General features: G+C 42.4%; 1 long non-coding RNA gene across 1 annotated transcript; it reads left to right on the forward strand.

Moving 5' to 3' along the window:
• Positions 1-1,855: 1,855 nt before the first annotated feature.
• LOC135280731 (uncharacterized) lies at positions 1,856-15,689 on the forward strand. The gene is made up of 4 exons (XR_010347584.1): positions 1,856-1,980; positions 2,288-2,856; positions 4,502-4,594; positions 14,406-15,689. It is a non-coding gene; the product is annotated as an uncharacterized LOC135280731 (long non-coding RNA).
• Positions 15,690-16,210: the final 521 nt, after the last annotated feature.

Consider the following 16,210-nt stretch of genomic DNA (forward strand, 5'->3'; position numbering starts at 1 on the left):
GGGTGGGGAGAGGAATGAAAAAGGGAGCTGAAAAGAATTCTTTTGCTCTTTCCTTTTCTTCTCGCGCTGTTTCGGCCGGACCCTGCGTCAGGCAGGCACTGGCCCTCTGTGGGAAAGTGAGGCGGCCACAGAATAGATAACTCATTTGAATTCCAGCGACATATTCGTAAATAAAGCAAAAGTGGCGAAGGGGAGAGGGGCTGGAGCTGGGGGATGGAGGGAGGGAGGGATGGGGAGCTGGAGGTTGTGGCTGGAGAGATGCAAAGCTGCCCCAGCATCCGTGCCTGGGACCCCTCTCCCATCTTCTCTCGTCCCCCGAGCCCGAGATCAGCAGTCCCAGCTCAAGCCTGGCCTTTCCCCATCCCATCTCTTTCTGCTGAGAAAACAAGAGTTGGCTGAGCAAGTTGGATTCTTGCTGGTTTTGGCGACATCCTCTATCGCAGCCGCTGCAGCTGCTTGTGTTTATTGTTGTGGCTGATGCTCCTCATGGAGATGGTCATGGTGGGGTGCAGGAGCACGTCCAGCCACCCTCCCCACTGCACCAGCCCGAACTTGCCATGCAGGATGGCAGAAGGGGGCATGGCACACCTCCAGGGCCCCCAGATTGTTGCTTCAGGAGCTCACTGCTATCCCTGTGCCCATTTCAGAGATGGGGAAACTGAGTGAGGGTAAATAGCTCAGCCAAAGTCCCACCCCAGAGATGCTGTGTCAAGCTCCAAGTGACAGGCAGGGCTTCCTCCCAGCAAGCTGTCCATCTCTTCTTAAAAAAAAAAATTAAAAAAAGAAAATACAAACTTTTGGGCCAAAGGAACTTAAAATCTGGGGTGCAGCTCAGCTTTCCTCTGTGCCCTCTTTAAACACTTCCCTTTGATCCTGGTGGAAAGTGGGGTATTTTTTGTTTAAATCTGAAGTGTATGCAGTCCTTACACACTTTTTATTTATTATATATATATCAGATGGTCGCGATTTATAGGGCATTTTAGAATTCAATTGCATACATAATTGCCTATAATAAATTTATAGGCAGCTGGACAGGTGCAACCAGTCATACTGTAAACAATAATTGTATATATAAATATATACATGCACACTTGTAAATATGCATGTGTGCACATACATACATATATAAAGGTAAATTATGGACCAAGCATGTTTTTCTCATCTTTTGCACAATGGATATTGTGACTTGTGCAAGAAGTTTCAGGTGGCATTTATTTTCCTGTGCATTGAACAGGCATATACAGGACAGAAGTATATGTTCACCTCCACATCCACACTGAGATTCCTCAAAAAAATTCCTAATTAGGCAATCAAAAATAAAAGTTCTATATATGCAATTAAAATCAAAGCTGTTTCTTTTTTTTTTTTTTTTTTTTGGCCCAGTTTCTTTTTTCCCCTCTTCTTTTAAAATAATTTTAGACAATGAAAAAGTCACCATGACATAAAGCATCTGTAAACTGCACCAAGACTGCATAGGTTACAGAAATTACAGTGGGGACAGCTTTCTGCCAAAATGAAGTCTGCTTCTGTCACATCACAGTGTGAAACCACAACACTCCGAAATGGAAATTAGCAGAGATTTACAGAGATTCCCCTAAGCCAGCATCATTGATGTTCGTAAGGGTAGGATTTGGCCCCGAGTGAAAAATCTGATTTATTGAGTCATTGTGACTGAGCAACTTGCAAGCAACTGAAAAATGTTTCCCTTTAGGGACCACGGACCTGGGCCTTCTTTCTCCTTCCACCTCTGCATTAACTACAGTCTCAAAGACCTTTTTCACTTCCCTAAAATTTTGTGAATGTGCCAGACTAAATAAAGCCCATCCAAGCGAGCTCTGGCAGCCTCAGGAGAGGGCTCCCATCCTGCCTGCCTGGGCAGGGGCAGCAGCTCCTCTCTCAGGGCGAGGGCTCCCCTCGGCAGGAGATCCACAACCTCCACCTCCTCCAAACATTTGCAGCTCTTGGGAGCAGCGGCAGCAGGTGAGAACATGGTGGCTGCTTAGAAAAATAGCACTTTGCCAATTGAACAACACCCTTTAAAATTTCAGCTATTAACAAGTCTTTACAGAAACAGGAACTGCCAGTAACAAACTTGATTTCTAATGTCCCCTAGGTAATAATAACTCTCTAATTTGACTGTGTCCCAACTGGCCTTGTACTGCAGTTATTGCTTGAAGGGGTTGGAAGGGAATTTTTTTTTGTGCTGCTGCCTTTTATTTTTCTTATTAGTAATTTTTTTTCTTTTTTTTAATTTTCTTTTTTTTTTAAGTTTTTTTTTTTTTTCCAGAAAAGAAATCTCTTTTAAAAAACAAATTGAAGCCAAGGAGGGGAAGGAGGGAATGGAGGGCAGCAGGGGGGACACACATGTGGAAATTTAATGTGAGAGCTGCTCCTCAGAATGAAGATGTTGGGTTTGGCATGAAGATTGCAATCAGCTGGTTGCTTTGACACTGCTCGAGCCTTTCAGTGACTAAGACAAGCCTGAAGGATTAGGATGTCAAGCCTGTCCTGTCATCTTCAGGGAGCGGGGGAATGGAAGGAGTTGCCTTTTTTGGTTACGTCTTCACAAGGCCCAGAGGACAGAAACCTTGCTGGTTAATTAAGGCCAACCTCAGCCTGTCACTGATCAACAAAGTCCTGCTTTTTGAGACAAGCTGTGCGGCGGGGCTCCACGGATAATCGCCCTGCGCGGGGAGGAATTTCTCTCCGGAGCCCTTCCCCTGCAGCCCCCGTGCCGGCCCAACGGATGGCTGCACGCTTTGGGAAAGTCAGGGGCCTCCTCCCAGGCAGCTGTCAGGCAAAGCAAAAGGACCTGGAATAAGCTGACTTCAGCAAACCATATTTAGCAGGTTAAAGGTAACACCAGGCGCGCGTTTCTCCGGCGTTGTTGGAGCTGACGGGAAATATTGATGCTTATCAAGCAATAGTTCTGCTGGTAAAGAGATGTGGCTTTTGTGGGTGTCTTTGCTTCTCTGATTATGTTGTCTTCCCAAGTGCCAGGTAAAGCCTAATCAGACAGAAGCAAGAGGATCTCGGTGCTTTGGTTGTGTTTTGGAGATGCTCTGATGCATCAGGAGCTTGAAAATTAAGAACTGCCATACCACCTGATGTAACTAATATTGACCAGGCTTATTTGTATGGAAAAAAAAACAAAACAAAACCAGTCACTCTTGCTGCAAACTGACTATAAGGAAACCCAAGAGCAGAGCCTGCAACCCTTGCTCACAGACAACTAATGTCCATGTGATGTGTCCACACTGAATCATTTTCATTTCCCAAATGAATGACCTTTGTTAGGAGGATATAACACAATTTCCCAGAGAATAGGCTCATATGCAAAAAAACTTTTCCTGAGTGGGAATGCAAATACTGGGACAAGAGTGAACTTTACATAAACAACAAGAGCAAAACTTTGCTGGTCTGAACAGCCAGGAAAAAGAAGGCAGTGGTAGAAAATGAGATTCACTGGAGTAATTTGTATGAATATTCAGTGAGTCTTCCCAGATACAGATTTCTTCCAGCTTCCTTCATAGTAAACTTAATATCTAAATAATCCAGTGCTGCCAATTCCTAAAATAGCTCCCGGAGTCCCAGCTCCTGGAATTGTGTGGCTGTGTGGGAAATTAGCTTCCATTTATTAAAAAAAAAATGTTTTAAAAATCTCTAAATCTTATAAATCCACAGAAAAGATAGGAAGATGGTTTCTAAGGGTTCAAAATGCAAAATGTAGATTAAAAGGAATTCAGTGCCTCCAGCCTCATAAAAATAATGTAATATTCAAAACTTTACTACTCAAGTGTTACAACACAGCTCAGAAGGTGGCATCATACAACATATGGAAACTTTTCCATCTTATTTATTCTAAGGCTTTAATTTGACAGCAGAAAGGCCACTGTAGTGTGTCTCACCTTTGATTGTACTGGAGAAAAAATAACCCCTCACCCTTCCTATTTCTTCTTGTTACTATTACACAGTATGCCCAAAGTAATCCCTAGGAACAATCAAAAATGGAAGTGGTATTTTTTTGCAAACCTTCCTTTTGGCATTACAGCAAACATACTTTTTCTTCAATTTCTGTTGCCCTTATTTCTATATTCTAGATCTCACTGTATCACAAAAAAAAAAAAAAAAAAAAAAGGAAAATGTGTAGCCTCACAATAAATGAGGTGAACTACAGAAGCCTCCTGTTCAGGGAGGGAAATTGCTTCCAGTTAAACAAAGAAATTTAGGGTCTTCTGCTTTTCATGAAAATACCATACATATGGCCTTTGAAATTTGTCACTGAAGAGTGTTTAGCTCTACAGGAAAATTCAGCACTTTATAGCATTTCAGCTGCAAGACTCAGGCTTTTTTTTTTCTCTCTCTCTCTCTCCTTTTTTTTGGCCTGCAGCCCAATGTGAATGTATGATCACTAGCACAATAGTTAAACATCTGAGTCGTTTTGAAGTGCCTTCAACATTGCAGTGATGTGATAGGTTTTTTTTTCTTTTCCTTCAACTAGGCAATTTATGGAAAAAAATCCAGTCTCCCCCCTAGTGGTGGCAAGGAAAATCCAGCAGGAGCTGCCTGATCGATCCCTAAAAACTGCTTTACTGTAAGTGTGGTGCCTGGAGGTACCTTTTTCTGCAACCATTCCTACTCATTGCAAAGGGTTGGAAGATTTGTGGTACCTTTTCTTTAAATGCGTGAATAAATTATTTCAACAAATTTCTCAGGAAGACACAGGTGAAAAAAAAAGAAAAATAACGAAAGAACCATATAAAAATAAAACACTTTGTGAATAAATGAGATAAAATAGCCTATAAAATAAGAAAGAAAGCAAAATATCAGTAAAAGGAAAAAAGGCTCAAGCCACCACCCACACACCAGGTTGTGATAAGACCCTCAGCCCCCACACAGCAAATGGATTTTGACTGTAACCATTCACATGTGGATTTTCAGATGGTAAAGGGCTCAGGGGTACAAGGAGCCATCCTGCATGTCAGTCTAGTCCATACATATTTCTGCTGCAAATGGACGATGGGCAGTGTGTTTCCTTAGGACTGCATCACCTCTGGAAAGAGGCAAAGATCAGATGCATTTCAGGCAGTAAATGACAGAACCACCCTGAAAACACAAACCACCCAGGAGCTGAGAAGCAAACCTTTGGCAGAATGAGTCAGGCAAAGGGCTTTCACAAAAGCACCTGGCTTTTGGGTGGGTGTCTTGACCCCTCGCAACTCCCTCACCTCAGCTCTCATCTCTCCTTCCCCGTTTGCTCATTAAAAACCTCTAAAAGCCACATGATCCTTCCCAGCCCAGAACAGGAAAACGCTGGAATTGCTAACATTTTCATGGGCTGAGAAAGATATTTCCCATTGAACTCCACCCAGATGTGCAGCCCTTTGCTCTGCAGGGCTGACTAAGGCTTAGTGAAGCCACAAGGAAGAATCCCACAGGCGGTAAAGGGCTTTGCCCTCCCCAAAATGTGGCACCATTTTTGTTTATCATTGGCTGCATCCTTTTGCAATTATCTTTGTGAGAGGCGTAACCTATACCCCAGGGGGCAGGACGGAAAAGCCAGTCATTCCTCAAGCAGCAGGACCTAATGAAGCCTTGCCTCGGGGACATTCCTGTGCCCTCATTCTCTGGTGTCTAATAGAGGTTGTGCTCTCAACCATCTCCTCCTTTAGCAGGGATCCTTTCCTGTGCCTAGTGGTTTATCCTATCAATGGTTGTGGCAATGGACTGGCTTGGAGGCCACTATGCCAGATGCAACTGAAGGCAGGAAGAGGTTTCAGAAATTATTGGAGAGGTTTAAAATAGGAGAACAACAATGAAAACACCAAAAATATTATGGCCATGTACATGGTTTTTCCTAGGAAGTGAGGCTCAGGAAAGCAGAAGAAAGATTTTCATCTGAAGCTGTGGTCGGAATTTTTAATTCTGTTTCTGTCCTAGCTTTTCAGCACCTAGAAAAAGCTGGTAGAAGGATGCATATATGTACCAAACCCTGTGGTCTTCAGCTGTTGGGTGAAATGTCCCTGTCCCTTCACACTGGGAAAAAGGGGGCACATCTTTCTGTCCTTGGTGAGCCAAACCTGAGTGGGCAAAGCTGCCCCCAGCTGTTCTCATGCTGCAGGAGATGAAGCAGATGAAAATGAGCCTCCTTCAGCTCTTAGGATAACACCAAACCTTCCTGCTTTGTGAAGTGCAGTCCTGCTGCTACCAGCTGGGCTGTGCTACCGTGCTGCTCCACTGTCCAGATTGAAAACATGCTTGCAGGAAAGGCTGCAGTAAACACGAGGCCATATGCAGAGTGTCAGCTTGTTCCTCTGTCATTGTGGTTCTGATATTTGGAGGCAACTGGAGCTGAGTTGGAGCCCTACAAAATGCACCTGCCTTGGTGCCATAAGATGTGAGGAGAAATGTGAAGCTTTCCTTCTGCTCAGCTTTGATACCCAATATTTGCATTTGATAATGCAGTATATGCATTTGTCTAAGTCCTGCTGGTGTGGCATGGAAGACTTGATGGAGTCATTTTTCCTCAGGAATTTCTGCCTGGATTCAAAGCTCACTGGGTGCCATCAACACTTCATGAAACTTTCAGCTTCCCTTATCTTTTTATATACATAAAAAAACCTATTCCATATATATCTCTACACACACAAACACACACACATTACAGTCCAGATCCAAAGGTAGGCCAGCAATAAATGCAACTATATTTTTTAAAAATATTTTTTATATGTGTATGTATAAATATATATATATACATATACATATATATACTTCAGATCAAAAAGGTATGAGCTAGTAATAAATACTGCTATATTTTTCAAAGAAGGTATATTAAATTGATTTGATTACAATAGAGCTGACACATACTGTGCAAAAAAAACAAGCACTGGGAAAATTCATTTACTGGCTATTATAAATGAATTTCCCCGCCTGTTGTTCTTTTTGTGCAGTATGTGTCAGCTCTATGGTAATCAAATCAATTTAAAATATCATATTTAAAAAACATATAGCGTACATAAGACTTATGTTCTCCATAAGACAAGAGAAATACCCCAGCCTTAATCAGAGTTCTTCCTTCTTTGTCCAGCTGCTCTGTCTGACAAAACTACCTGACTAGTTTCAAGGTTGGGATGGACTCTCATAATGTTGGCATTAGAGCCGAAGCTGAGGTGTGGACTTTTTCACCCATATTTCATTCCAGAGGTGTTTTCTCCCATAGGTGCTTCAGTGTGACATTTGCCACCTTACAGAGCTCAACACAGGGGATGGAACCAGCAAGTTCAGCCACAGCTTGACAGGCAGCAGCCTGGAGAGCAATGGATCCCTAAAAAGCCTTGATCCACACTCCCTGCTAATGGAGGCAGCAGAAGCAACTTCTGGCCATAATATTAGGTAGCCTGCAGCTCATATTGTTCCCTTTCCCACAGACCCAGTTATTCAGGGGAGCTCACGGGTGACCTGTGGAATCTGCACAATAATTTCCTCCCACGTCTCCCCCAGGGTGGTGCAAAGTAGGGTTAATATTTCAGTAACCCTCCTTGGACTGAAGTTGAATATACAGCATATTAATCCTAGATGTTATCACTTCTTCCTCCTCGTTAATCTCTTATCTTCTTCCTTTCTTTTTTCTGGTCTTTGTCTTTTCAGAAGATTTTATAGTTTGTTTGAGGCTTTTAAGTCTGCTTAGTATGTCATGAGTCATCCAAAGGAGTGTTTCTAGCAATACATTTCACATGTTAAATATAACCAGAAGGGATTATCTGGTGATTAAAGAATAAAAAGTCTGGCTCCTTTTCTTAGCACTATCATTAGACTAATTGTCTGTGATCTCAGGCAGGTCATTTCACCTCCCTGCTTTAGTTTTTCCTCCTTTAAAATGGCAACAAACCCATACAGAGCATTTTTGTCATATTTAATCTATTCAGGTTTAGCTTTTTGAGACAGAAGCTTTGGGTTTATTTGGGATTTTTTTCAGTCTTCTGAGAGACATTTAATGTAGTTATGGGAAAGTAGGAAGGGGTTCTATACTTTTTGTTTGTTTGTTTAGTTGGTTGGTATCACGAGAATCCAGCCTGGAGTCAGCTACAGAAAGGAGAAAGCGCGATGAATACAGCCATCCTGCAGTCCACCAGTTCCACAAATAGCCTAACAAAATCCAAAACGAACTACTAAGATTCTTCAAATACCCATTTCTACCAAACAGAAATGCAAAGGGCAAATGTCTGCTCCTTGCCATGAGGTTTCAGCATAGCTTATGTGTTACCATGTAATGAAAGAATTCCTTAAATAATGCCTCAGAATAGCCACTCATATTCCCATGGCATGGCTAATCAAGATAATACTGTTGCAAGAGATGATTAACCACTGTAAATCTTTTTGGCAACCCTTTCTCAGCAAGCCCTTTCTGATATATATGTTTGGTGAAAAATGACACCATGGACAGTCCTCCTGTCCATCTAATCAATTAGATCAGGAGAGAGGCGTTTTTATTTACTCTGTTGCCCATTGTTTCATGGCAGGAATCTGATGCCAGAGTTTTCATGGTTTAAAAACACCCGTCTTATAACTTCCTGCATATCAGCCATTTTCCCAGTTTTTTTCCCTTCTATGCATTGTTCTCTAGGTAGACAGCATTCCCTTTGCCTACATCCTTCACCTGATTAACTACCTCCATCTGCTGCAGATCCCTGTTATTAGCCATGTGTCTTTCCCTTCTTTTTTTCACCCTTTGGGCAGACGATTTCCGATTTCCATGTATAGGACAACATATGTTCCTTAGCTTTGCTACCTCTTGTCAGCCATGGTCACTGCCAAGAATGCCTGATGTGCCCTTCTCCAACTTCTTCATTGCTTATTCAGCCTACAGAGATACTGTGCCAGAGCTGGATATAAGACTGTTAACATGTGTTTACAGGGCCATTAAAGAGCCATTCCACACTGTTATAAACCCCCAGTGTATTTGACCTGGAAAAAGTGACTGCCATGCATTTAGCTGTTTCCAGCTGAATGAAGCTTTATCTCAATGACCAAGAAAACAAAGAGGGGATGGGAGAAGTGGGGAGTGAGGCAGGGAAGAGGAACACACACGCATGCACACAGGCACTCACCCCTCTATTTGTACCGTTTAACTGCAGAGGAAGAAATGCAGAAAACACCTCTCAAGTCAGGAGAATACTCCAGCCAGCCAGGGTGTTATAAATTAGAGCCTGTCAGTATTACAATGTATATTAATAGTCACACCTCTTTTTAATGAGTTTGGCATTGGCAGCTGAGAGGAAATACAAGTCATCATGGCTCTGCTCATGCACACCCCGACAAAGGAATCCGTAATAAATCTTCCTAGAACAGCACTCACCATAAATATGTATCACATAAGGCATCTGTTTTACATTCTGCATATAAATCAGCATAGCGCTGAATAGCAATGAATCAGCTTCTCAATGCCTGATTTGATAACAAATCGACTTGGATCTTAGGAGAGAGAATTTACAGCCCTCACCCTGAAGACAGATAGTCAATACTTAAGACGAGTGCCAAGTTAACTTCTCTTCAGCAAGCAAGTTTACACAATGAGATGCTTTGGCGTTGGTGGGGGAGGGGAAGGGTGTGAGCAAGGGGGTGAGAGCAAGATATTTTTGAAGGTTTTTTAATTAGTGCTTGAAGGACACTGCAGGCTCCGTGTCTGTGCTTTAGCCACTGCTTTGTTCCATGCTCTGCCCTCCGAGTGCCGCAGGTACCACTTCCAGAGAGCTCCGCTTTACAAGACTGAGCTCCTCGGAGTTCAGCAGTGACCGTGGGATGGAAAATCCAGAGGACAGGAAGAGACATCCCTCACCTGCCTGCTGTTGCCTGGCAGGGCTCTCCAGAGCCGGCGAGGAAGCGAGGATCTGACCCCTTTCCTTAGAGTCATTGATAATAACTTCCTGGAAAGGCCTTTTATTCCAGGTCTGCAAACCAGCTCTGAGTATTTATGGCGCATTTCCAGTATTGCTTCGCTGATGGGATCAGGTCACAGGGGGAGAAAAGGAATAACCGAGGGTTTTTATTTTTTCCTTTTCAAAGCAATGGCTGGCATGGAAATGTCCCCAGTCACAGGAATAAACATTTCACGATCCTATTCGTAGTAAGCTGCAATGTCTGCAGTCAGCTGAAGGGGACTTTCAGTCAGCTCCACTATTTTCCAAAGCTGGCTGAAATTCCTCAACAGAAATATTTTCTCAGCAAAATGTAGGTTTTCCAGGAAAGAAAAAAATCAACCTTCTTACATCTTTTTATGGGAAAATGTCAAAACTGGATGAAAATTTCTAATTTTCTGATGGGAAAATTCAAAAGGAAATGTTTTATTTTCAACTGACATTTTGACATTTCTACTTTTGGAAGTGTTGAAAAATCTCTAAAATGTCGACATTTTGAAATGTCCGAAATGTCGACATTTTGAAAAGAAGCATTATGTTTTCTTATTTGACATTTCCAGGCAAAGAGTTTAGTTTTGATTGAAAATGTCAAAAACATTCGTATCCTGGCTACATTTTCTTCCTCAAAGACTTTTTTTTCCTTCATATTTCAACTTTTCATCCCATTTTAGAATAAAAACAAACATCCTGACTTCCCATTGAATTGAGATTGCATTTTTCAAACAAATGGTCATATGTGCTCTGTAATCAGCTCTCTGCTGGCAGGATTGCTTAGCTACAAGGCTGGCCTATCTTTTGGGGATTTTTTTTGAGGGCAGTGGTGAGGCAGAAGGAGCCTGCATTAGATGCATTTCACTTGTCTTCTCTGTACAATTATATTTCAATTACATTATGCTTCCTACACGATTATTGAGCTCAACAAGCAATCATTTGTCTGATTGCCCAAAGAAATCATGGAAAATAAGGTGGGGAAGGACCTCCAGAGGTCATCTTGTACATCCTTCTGCCTAAAGAACAATCAAGTGCATTTATATAATTCTTTACACATTCTTGTGCAATCCATTCTTAAAGGCCTTCATCAATGGAGACTCCACTATCTCTCCAGGAAATTTATTCTGTTTCTTTATTGTTCTTACTTTAAGAATTCTTTTCTGGTGTAAATTCAATTTATGATACATCATGGTATCATCCTCTCATGTTCTTTCATCTTTAGAGCTGTCTTGTATGTGTTTGAAGACACTTTCTCCAAAAAAGGGCTTCTTCCAGTGCTTTTTTATAAGCTTTTGTTGCTTTTCACCCAACATTATTTATTTCTTCTCATGGTACAGCCATACCTATTTACTAAAGTAATTTTTTTTTCTGTCCTTGGGTGAGAGTATGTAGAACCATTTGCTTTCAGAATCAGATTACTTCATCAAATGAGCTATTAGTCTCTTCCAGATCTTCCACTGCTGATAGGTCCTATCTGGCTGGTAACAGCAGGATGCCGCTCAGGCCTCAGTAGGAACAGAAAATACCCAGAAGTGTAAATCACACATTGGGACACTCTGGATGTGTGACCCAGAGTGTCCCTTTGACCTTTACGTATGCAACTGGCAAGATCATAAGCTGGACTTTGCCTGTTTGAACACAACAGAGCTATCCACAGGACAGGAACAACCTAGTCCTAGGAGTAAGAATACTTGTGGGACAGCCTCCATGGTACAGCAGCCTCTCCACTGTGCAAAATCACATGTACCATAACAGCTTTATCTGTTTTATCTGTATATCTTTATCTGTTATATCTGTCCCCTTCTCTGGGGATGGGACCTGCAATCCTGTAGGAAGAGCTGCAAACACGAAGTGAAGGACCAGTGCCCCTCCCTGACCTGCCCCAAGCATGTCCCAGCAGGTGCTGGAAGGGGTAGGGTCTCCCAGGTGGGTACTGAGCTAGCACAGCTGTCCTGCTTGGACTTTTCTCCTCGTTATTGTGATTCCTGGATGTATCCCTTCTGTCCCTGTGACCCAGCACAGGAGGAGTGTATAAAGCACTTGGACAGCAGCTACCTTACCATGGAGCACGCAGCTACCTGAATATCTGAAGGCACTTTTGGGACCGTAAAATATCTATGGGAAAAGCAGGAAGAAGATTGCACAGAGATCCAAAGCAGAGTTTCTTAATATATCACTATTATTGTCTGCCAAAGGTGGGGTGCCTCTGTTCAAGCCCAGAGATACCATTTGTTACCTCTTGAAGAAAAAAAAAAATTATAATTACGAGAATTGCAGTAGACAAATGGAACACCAAACTTTAAAACAGAGTAAAAAAAAATCTCCACAACAATAATAATAATAATGGTCAATCATAAACTGATATAGTGCCGGCTTTCCCTCCCTTTTCGCCACCTTACAGGATATCCCGTCTAGCAGCAGGAACAAAACGTGGAAATGAATCAGTCAACAGAGCATTTTCTCCCATTAAAGCTGTTGGCAATTCTGACCCGTGCAGGGGAAGTTGCACATTAAGATGGATATTCCTAATCTGTAGGGACAACTGTCCTCACTGTGGGATGTAGCCTTTTTTTTTTCCTCTCTCTTTTTTTTCCTTTTTTTTTTTTGCCAAAGGATGTCATAGGTGAATGCATTTCTGCTGTGCACAGTGCGAACACACACACAGCAGAAAGGCCTGAAAATTGTTAACCCCTTCTTATTTTAGCTGGATATGCTCTTTTCATTTCTCTTTTCCACTCTGTTTTTTGTGGTTTTTTCTTTTTTTTTTTCATTCAGCGTGCAAGAGTCTACCACTTCTCTGGCCTACTACTATTTACTTTAATAATGCACAGTAAAGCTATTATTTTCCAGCCTTGGGAAACTTTGGCTTTTATTTTCTCTTATAATCCCATCGCTGATAACCAGTGACAGCAGAAGAATATTAAGGTGATGGAAAAGATTCACTTTCCTTTTTAGCATTCACAGGTCTTCTACATTTGCAAGGTGGGAGAAAGTGAGTTTTGTACCTAAAAAGGACCAGGAGTCAAAATTGAAGTTTTTCTTTCCTGATTCAGTAGTGACTGGAAAGAGATGTAGTTCATCACTTGCATTTGTGCCTCAATTTCTTTATATCACCCCTATAAGTGCTATCTAGTAAAATGGTCATGTTGTATCATCCAAACACCCAAGAGAAAAACAACAAGACAAAGCTACGATCCCTGTTTGTGAATAAAAACAGTTTTGTTGTCTGGGAACTAAAACAATGAGAAATTCAGAGGTTTCCCTATAGTCATATGTGATCTGTGGAAGAGCAAGGTCCTGAGACCAGCACTGGCTGGTATCCCGCTTACATTTTATACCCTGGTTGATTTTTCATTAGGGCAGTAGTTACCTCCTAATCTAATGACAGTTACTCCACTCACCAGGGGCGTGTAAAGACCAATTCATTCCAGATTGGAAAGTTCTTTGAGAAACCCTGAATGGAAGGTGCTATAGAAGTGCAATGTGTTATTAATAATCTCTCCTATCTGCATAAATCTCCATTGAATCCTCCCGGTATCATTAAAAGTAAAATAATCCCTCAGCACAGCTGAAGAGCTCAAACCTTCTTTTCCCTTTGTAGGTGTCTGGCTGTTTGCTAAATGGAAAAAAAAAGGCCACACAAAACGCTGACATCTTTTTGTGACCCTTGCAGAGCTACGTAGAGCTAATGAGTTTGTTTTCACTTTTGTAGATGAAATTTCCAGGGGCGGAGGGAATCCGGGGTGGTGCTGGGAAACCGCGGCCCGGCTCCCCGGGAACTTGGCTGAGACCACCATACTTGTTTCATGTGTGGCCTCCCTTTTTTGCCTCATTGGACCAGAATTATTTAATGAGCCCTCTGAGAAACCCAGCTCTGGTCCCTTAAGATGGAAAAGGATCATGTGGAGCTCCGCTACCAGGCCACACAATTTTCAGGCTCCCTTCTTTGCAAGAGGCTGCAACAGCTCCTTCCCTTTCTGCAGCTGATGGTGAAAGTGGGGAGAAAGAGAACAATAACAACACAAAATTGCTTCCCACAGCTGAGAAAATCACCCTCCCTTTATTATTTTTTTTCCCCTTTAGGAAAGAAATAAATAAAAGGGAAAGAACCCAAATGGGATCTCTCCCTCTTCAAACATACAAATGATCTTATGTTAGCAGTTGGGATTAAACATCTGTCTGGTGGTTATGTGATCATAACAGATGCTGTGTGCAAACGTTTCCTGCTAGCTTTGTTTTGGTTAATATTGTTTGTGTAGCACATTGGGTTATATTCAGCTGAAGGGATACAGAGTCTGTTTTTCTTCCCCCCCAAACTTCTGCTGAACTTCAAGCAGCTTCATCATCTTTTTAAAAAGAAATTGGAGGCGGGGGTGGAGGGGAAGAGGGTCATTGACTGATGTCATGTGGAAAGTGATGTCACACAGCACTGATGAAATGGCAATCCACCCGGGTTTTGAGCCGCTTTGATGTTATGTTAGGCCTTTTCCTCTCTGTTAGGTTGCCCTTGGGTCCACTTCGCCATGCAGCTGGAAATAAATACAGGGATATTGTAATGAGTTTTGCTGTGCAACTGGAGGACCCCGGAGCTCAGCTGCTCGGGATTTCCATTGTTCTTTCTGAGAAGCCGTGTTTCCAAATGGAGCCACATGGATGCTGACACTGCAGTCTTTGAAGGCATTGAGGCTTTTCTTTCTCCAGGGTGTTTTTATACTCCTGCTACATCTGGGGAAACTGAGGCACTGAGTAGTGTCCTGGTCAGTGAGAACATCTGCAGCAGGACAAGCTTCTCATCCCCTGTCTCAGCCTCTGTTCCATTAAGGTAGGTGTGAGGCTGCCCCACTTGTTTCTTCCTGGCTGAGGAGCAGATACTGTATTTCCACACTTTTTTGCCTTACTACTTTCCTACAGTGGCATCCAGCTGAGAAATCCTCCTCTCTGCAAAGTTCCCTCAGCCATTTTCACCACAGCTGTGGCTCAGCACAAAGCCCCCCACTACTGCAAAGAAATGCACCTCACTGCCCAGGTGCCACAAACACCAGCACCCACCCTCAGCCTATAAAAAAGGCAGTCTCAAGAAGTCTTTATGCCTCAGCTTAAAAGGATAACTCTTAATTCATGTCATTGGGAATAAATGTCCCTTTCCCCCCCATCATCATAACCTTGCAAAGCCCTGCTGGAACAGTCAGCCTGGGTAGGAGAAATCAGCATCAAAGGACAGAGATTGTGGGACCTCCTGCTGATGTGTGAGGGGAAAGAACCCAGATTGCAGGGACTACTTCATCCTGCAAGAGGATGGTGGCAGGTAGAGCAGATGAGTGGATATTCCAACCTGCTCAGCCTGGCATCTTTTCCTTGAGCTCTGTCCTTTTCCCAACTGTTTCACTTCATCGTCTCTAAATGTCCGGTTGTGGTTCTTTCTGTGTTAACATTTGCCAATCATTTCTAGCCAAGAAAAAATAGATATTAAAATGATTCATGTTAAATAGCTTCTGGGCAGCCTTTTGCAACAGTGAGGGACTTGGGGTCTTTTTACTATAATTACTTTGAAATGTGACTTCCTTTTCCTGGAAAGGAGGGCTGGTCCAGTGAATGAAATACCCAGCTGGAGGCTGTAAAAGTTTTTGTTCAGTGACTGTTTCAACCACAAACTATTCCATATAAAATCAAGAAATTTATTTCAATTCCCTTGTGCCTCAGTTTCCCCAGCCCTAATTGTTCATGATTGCCTTTTTTAATAAATAGTTTTGATGAAACAACATTCCTCAGTGGAAGTTGCTCATTTAAACTTCCTTCTTTCACCTCTTTGGAGCACTCATGCAATGCTACTATTCTTCATGTGTTTTTTAGGAGAAGTGATTTAATTAATCTCAATGAGTTACTCAAACATGGTGGTGACGGGGACAACATGAGGGTAGGTAGCTCTATTTCAATGAAGTTGGTGTCTTTCTAGAAATATTAGAACTAGTGGCAGCAGCCTTCCATGGACTAAATTTAGGACTGCAAAGATTTTCAGACAAGAGGGGACAGAGTCCCGTAGCCACCTTTCAGTACTAAATAAGAGGATAAACTGTATGAATGCTACATTTATGAGCTCCAGCTTATCTCATGTGTGATGGGAGTCAGTTGGAAATTAAAATTCATCCAACTGACTGTGACCACACACATAGTCCATTGGAAAGGAAAAGTATGTTTGTGCATTTGTGCTCCCATCTCCAAAACAGCCCTAGCCTTGTTGGGCAGCCAAGGTCAAGAGTATCCACAGGCGTCTCCTTCTGGTCAGTGGGGAAGGAGATGGGGGCTCT

The sequence above is a fragment of the Passer domesticus genome, chromosome 14, assembly GCF_036417665.1.
Source record: "Passer domesticus isolate bPasDom1 chromosome 14, bPasDom1.hap1, whole genome shotgun sequence".
Lineage (NCBI taxonomy): Eukaryota > Metazoa > Chordata > Aves > Passeriformes > Passeridae > Passer > Passer domesticus.